The following is a 7,500-nucleotide window of genomic DNA, read 5'->3' as shown; positions in this document are numbered from 1 at the left end:
AATGTAAATAATAAATTCAATTTATTTAAATAATATAAATAATAAATAAATTTAAATAATAAATATACGGATAAATATATAATGTATAATAAATATAAATTAAATTCAAAATTATATTAAATAATTAAAATTAGAATTGCAATTTGTAAATAAATTGAATTTTTTTTACAAATTGTAAAAAGAATAATGCATAAAATAAATATAATAAGAGATAAGAAGAGATGCGACCGCTTCCTACATATTTTATACCCTCCTACAAAGAAACTGGTAACACCAACTCCATTGGTAATTCCATCAATTATTCGTTTATCAAAAATGAATTAATTCAGCTAATTTTCTTATACCTCCAATAAAAGATATTTCATAAAAGCATCTATGTAACCTCGATTATAGGACCAGTTATATATGACGTTTATTATTTTGTCCCAAAGAATTCTCTTAGAACCTTTTTAGCGAGCGAATTCAAGAAATTCAAATTTTGTAACGATGAATAAACAGGCTTATATAAAGAGGACGCTATAAATATTCCGAAAAAGCTATACTGACTGAAAAATTGCATTTGTTACAAATTCATACCAATCCACAGAATTCTTTGAAATATCCACCTCCATTCCTTTTGATTGAAAGGAATTTGATTGAAAGGAATTCCTATGGCTCCAATAAACAAAGCAAATAGTACCAAGACAAGCATAGGAAATAACATAGTATTATCCGATTCATGAGGATAGGCAAAAATCCTTTTAGTGTTAAAATTTTTAATAGTAATAAAAGGCCACCATCTTCTTACATTACCATCAATTTGATATGTGTTCTTCCAAAAAAGAAGCCCTTTCGTTATTATTCGTTGTTAAGAAAGGTAATAAACCCAAACTTTCGTTAAGCATTTTGATCCTTCTTTACCCCATAAAGATATTGAATAAAATGAACTGTTTTTTTACCACTGTAATTTTTAAATGAACATTTAAATGTCCTTCAAAAGTAAGTAAATAAACCCGAAACATATAAAATGCAGTTAATCCGGCCGTGAAACAAGCTATTATTGCGAAAACCGGTGAATACAACCAACTATCGTTATGAATTTCACCTTGGACCAAAACAGGCGAAGGGTGGAATACCACAAAGAGAAAGTGTTCCTAAAAAAAGCAGTTTTTGTAATTGGAATATGTTTTGTTAAACCACCCATAAGAATCATATTTTGACTCTTATCTGGAGAATAACCAACAATAGCTTCCATTGAATGAATAATGGATCCAGATCCTAAAAACAATAATGCTTTCTGAATAGGCATGAGTAATCAAATGAAATAAAGCGACTCGATAAGACCCCATACCTAGAGCTAACATCATATAACCTAATTGAGACATTGTAGAATAGGCTAAACTTCTCTTAATATCTTTTGAGCAGAGCCAAAGTAGCCCTAAAAATACTGTTATTATACCTATCAAAGCTATTAGATTCATTATGTAAGGTATGACTACAAAAAGAGGAAAAGTCGAGCTATAAGAAATTCTGCCGCTACCATAGTAGCAGCATGTATTAGAGCCGAAATAGGAGTAGGCCCTTCCATGGCATCCGGTAACCATACATGGAGAGGAAATTGCGCCGATTTAGCAATTGCGCCAGAAAATACTAGAAAGGCACACAAAGTAACAAATAAAAATGAACCTGATTATTAGAAATCAAGTTATTCAATATTTTGAACAAATCCTGAAATTGAAACTGCCCGTTATCCAATAAATGCCCAAAATTCCCAATAATAAACCAAAATCCCCTACACGGATTAGCTACAAAGGCTTTTTGATAAGCATTCGATGCAATAGGTCGTGAACCAAAACCCTATTAATAGATAAGAACACATTCCAACCAACTCCCAAAAATATAAATTTGTATCAAATTAGAACTAGTAACTAATCCCAACATTGAAGTATTGAAAAACTCATATAAGCAAAAATCTCAAATAGCCTTGATCATGAGACATATAATTGTCACTATAAAAAGAACCATAATTCCAACTGTAGTAATTAATACTGACAAAATAGAAGTAAGTGGGTCAATCAAGTGTCCGAATTCTAAAGAAAATCATTATTGATAGTCCACGACCATATATATTGATAAATAAAACTGCTATTTATTTGGTGAATAGACAAGTCGATTGAAAAATCATGACTATACTTAACAAGAAAAGGCTTGGAAAAGCCCACATACGACGAAGTTTTTTGTTGCCGCCGGAAATAGAGTCCCGCCCTATTAACATAGGAGCTGGAATGTAACAAAAGGTATGATCCATGAATATTGATATATATGTTCCATAAAAAACTTTTGAATTGATAATTAATTGTTTCTTGTTTCTGATTCATCGGCTCTTATATCTTTTTAAATAAGTCAGTCAATAAAAAAATATGTAAAACTTCAATCGAATTTTATATTCTTAATTATTCTGAATTTTCCAAAATACTTCACATACAAAATACTTCACATATTTAAATCAAAAAGTTAAAATTGGTCAAATCAAATAAATAAAAATATTAGTGAAAAAAAAATAAATACTTATTACTTATTCTAAATCAAAAATAAAATAAATTAAAATTTTATTATTAAAATTTTATTATTAATATTAATTACATTCCATAATTATTAAATATTAATTATATATACATAATTATTACATTAATTATTAATATTAATTTAATTACATAATTACAAGTTTTTATATACATAGAGAAAAGATAAAGAATTTTAACAATTATAAGAAAAGTAGTATTTTTTTTCTTGATAGAAATAAAAAAAGAAAGATGATTTTATCGGATCCTTACTGGATCAAAATAATTATTTTTTTGAGTTCTTTTATTTTTTTTTTTATTCAGAATTATTAACTAGTGGATTTTGGAACGGATTTATTGCCTTTCATTATGTTTGTAGAAAAGACTATCATATTTGAAACTTTTCCTTTACATAAGATAAAAGCAAAGAATTACTAAAATTTTTTTCCTTTTTTAACAAATTAATAGCCTCATTCAATTTGAAAATTTTAATTCAATTAGATATACTTTTTTTTCGAGTTTGACCAATTACTAGAAAAATGAAGTTAAAGTCTTTTATTAGGATAAATCCAATTTAGAGTCTTAAACTTTATTGCTGTATTTTATTCCACGTATATATGGAATATAACGAAAAGGCAGAAATAGAAAAAAAATAAGCGGATAGGCTTTTTTGACAAGAGTATAATTGAGAGACTAAATACATAGATATAGTAAAGAACAATTTTGTTTTGAACAATAAATGTCTTTCACATCCAACTATAACAATAAACAACTTCTTTATTATGGCAGTTCCAAAAAGCGCACTTCTAGATCAAAAAGCGTATTCGAAAAATATTTGGAAAAAAGGGATATTGGGCAGTATTGAAAGCTTTTTCATTAGCGAAATCTCTTTCTACAGGTAATTCAAAAGTTTTTTGTGCAACAAATAAAAATAAAAGGTTGGAATAATCTGATTTGACTTGACACGAGAAAGGGTCTAATTTCGTTTATTGTTTATAATTTCTAATAATTTAGAATATAAATTTCTAATATAAAATAGAAATATATATAATATAGAATAGAAAATATATAAAATATATAGAAAATATATAAAAAGGATTTCCATTCTTTTTAATGTTTTGTTTTGAACTAATAAATATTAAATTACACTCCTTTTGCTTTTTCATATGTAGACTAAAGAATTCTTTTTATACTGAATTCTAAAACTGGTACTTTTGCAAAAAAGAAAAAAAAGAGAAGACACAAAGTTTCACCTTTCTTTTTATTGTTAGGATATTTTATCATTTTCGGGATGGGGATTATTATTTAAATTTTATTTTCCCATCGACCCATTTGTCACAATCACAATACTAAACATTCATAAGTTTTTTCTTTTTATACTATTTGCATTCTTTTTATACTATTTGCATATAAAAGAAGAAATCTAAGACCTTTAGTCAAAAAATTGACCGTTAAAATAATTGATTAAGTTTAAAATTTTTAACTTACTTAACAATTATTATATTTATATTATTCTAAATCGCTATATATAATAGATTCTTTGTTGCTTTCAATCTAATTAATAAAAAGCACCTTTTATCTTTAGATTTTCTCTTTAGAAAAAATGTGTCAATTTTGAATGATCTACTTTATGCTTGATGCTTGCGCTTGAAATTAGAATGAATCAAGGCATGTATTAAATTTGAAATTAGATATTTGAAATTAGATAAGAGTTTTTTTTATTATTAACTGAATTTGGCTTCATTAATTTGAATGTTTCAAAAAAATATTGCATTGAATTGACTCTCAAGCTCGACGATTAAATAAAATGGATTATTATGATTTCGAGTAAGCCGCCATGGTGAAATCGGTAGACACGCTGCTCTTAGGAAGCAGTGCTAGAGCATCTCGGTTCGAGTCCGAGTGGCGGCATAACATCCTGTAATTATCAAAAGGATACAATAAATCCTATAATGAATTCAATTCCTGATTTCACCATAGCGGCTTACTTTTCTAATTAAAGAGCCTTTTTATTTTATTTATTATTATTAATTTATTAATTTAAAATTTTTTAAAAATTTTATGATATTTTCAACTTTAGAACATATATTAACTCATATATCTTTTTCAGTCGTGTCACTTGTAATTACAATTCATTTGATAACTTTAGTAGTCGATGAATTCGTTGAACTATATGATTCGTCAGAAAAGGGCATGATAACCACTTTTTTCTGTATAACAGGATTATTAGTTACTCGTTGGATTTCTGGGGGACATTTACCATTAAGCGATTTATATGAATCATTAATCTTTCTTTCATGGGCTTTTTCCATTATTCATATGGTTCCGTATTTTAAAAACATAAAAATTATTTAAGCGCAATAACTGCCCCAAGTACTTTTTTACCCAAGGGTTTGCTACTTCAGGCCTTTTAACTAACACGCATCAATCCAAAATCTTAGTGCCTGCTCTCCAATCCCAGTGGTTAATGATGCACGTAAGTATGATGATATTGGGCTATGCAGCTCTTTTGTGTGGATCATTATTATCAGTAGCATTTCTAGTAATCACATTTCGAAAAATCATAAGAATTGTTGATGTTGATAAAAGCAATAATTTATTAAATGATTCATTTTCCTTTAGCTTTAGTGGATACAATATATGATGGAAAGAAAGAATGTTTTAAAAATATTTCTTTTCTTTCTTCTAGGAATTATTACAGGTTTCAATTGATTCAACAATTAGATGACTGGGGTTATCGTATTATAAGTATAGGGTTTATCTTTTTAACCATAGGTATTCTTTCGGGAGCAGTCTGGGCTAATGAAGCATGGGGATCATATTGAATTGGGACCCCAAGGAAACTTGGGCATTTATTACGTGGACCATATTCGCAATTTATTTTCATACTCGAACAAATAAAAATTTTGAGGGTTTAAATTCCGCAATTGTCGCTTCTATTGGTTTTCTTATAATTTGATATGCTATTTTGGAGTTAATTTATTAGGAATAGGACTACATAGTTATGGTTCATTTACATTAACAATTAACATCTAATTGAATTGAAGAAAGGAAAGGGTCTGACGGATGCAACTATATGGGGCAGCAAAGCATATATACAAAAGCTTCGGTAAACTGTTGAGAACCTTTTGAATCATTATATTACTTGATTCAAAAAGTCATTATATTACTTGATTCAAAAAGTTCTCACAAATGCCAAAATATTTAGTTACAATTCCGTTTTTTTTTACTTAAACTTAAATTTAAGAGACGAAAAATAAGTTTTTTCCTTGTATAACATAACGATTTTAAAAATGAAAAATCATAGGATTTCTTTTCATTTTGAGTTTTATTTAGAAAACTATCTATAAAAATAATTAGATAGAAGAGCTTCGACCCTGTCAACTGATAATGAAAAAGGAAATCCGGATAAATACCAATACCTATTACAGGCAGAAGGATAGAGATCGAAACAAATAACTCCCTCGGTCCAGAATCAAAAATAAGAGTTTGGAGCATTAAACAGCTTGTATCCATAAAACATCTGGCGTAACATAGATAATAAATAAATAGGAGTTAATATCATTCCAACTGCCATTCCAAAAGTAATTACTATTTTGACATTAAAAGATATTTTTGGCCGGTAATTATTCCAAAAATACTGCCAATTCCGCAAAACCGCTCATGCCTGGTAATGCAAGGGAAGCTAGTGATAAGATACTGAATGTCGTGAATATTTTTGGCATTAGTGTAGCCATTCCGCCCATTTCATCAAGATACACACGACGTATTCTATCATAACCCGTTCCTGCTAAGAAAAAAGTGCAGCCAATAAACCCATGTGATATTATTTGTAAATGGCTCCATTGAGTCCCATATCACTTATAGAGCAAATTCCTATAATTATGAAACCCATATGAGATACAGAAGAATAGGCTATTCTTTTTTAAATTTCGTTGACCAGGAGATGTTGAAGCTGCATAGATTATTTGCATGACGCCTACTATTATCAACCAGGAGAAAAGATAGAATGAGCATGAGGTAATAATTCCATATTGATTCGAACCAACCCATACGCCCCATTTTTAATAAGATTCCGGCTAGAAGCATACAAGTACTGTAATGTGCTTCCCATGGGTGTCTGGTAACCATATATGTAAGGGTATAATCGGTAATTTGACAGCAAAAGCAATAAGAAATCCAATATAAAAAATATTTCTAGCGCCACAGGATATGATTGATTGGCTGATGTTTCAAAATTGAATCTTGGTTCATTGGAACCATATAAAGCGATACCCAAAGCTCCCATTAATAAAAAACGGAACCCCTGGCAGTATACAAAATAAACTTTGTAGCTGAATACAGACGTTTCTTTCCACATGGATAGAAGTAGATAAATGGGAATTAATTCTAACTCCCACATGATAAAAAAAAGCAAAAGATCTTGAGAAGAAAATAATCCTATTTGACCACTATACATTGCTAACATCAGAAAATTAAATAAGGGAATCTCAGAGTAATTGGCCAAGCCGCTAAAGTAGCTAAAGTGCTAAGTGATAAATCCTGTCAGTAAAATAGGGCTTAAAGAAAATCCATCTATTCCCAATCTCCAGTAAAAATCAAAAATTGGATCCATTTATAATCTTCTGTTAATTGGATTAATGGGTCGTCCAATTGGAAAATAATAAGAGAACGTATCATTAAAAGGAGTTCTAAAATACATATAAACAAAGTATACCACCTAATTACCTTATTTCCTCTATGGGGAAAAGAAACAAGGAACCCGCAGATATCGGTAAACTACAAATATTGTTAACCAAGGAAAGAATTCGTAGAAGGTAAGATACATTTGAATTTAGAAAACCTGTACTCGAAAACATAATATATATATATTTTTTGTATTTTTTGTTTTTCGAGTACGGGGTTTTGTCGGTAAACATAAAATCAAATGCATTCAAGTGGATTTTTTCTGAAAAGTATC

Source organism: Ricinus communis, chromosome 7 (genome assembly GCF_019578655.1).
Source record: "Ricinus communis isolate WT05 ecotype wild-type chromosome 7, ASM1957865v1, whole genome shotgun sequence".
NCBI classification, from domain to species: domain Eukaryota; kingdom Viridiplantae; phylum Streptophyta; class Magnoliopsida; order Malpighiales; family Euphorbiaceae; genus Ricinus; species Ricinus communis.
The sequence above is the reverse complement of the archived record's forward strand: the minus strand, read 5'-3'. Positions refer to the sequence as shown.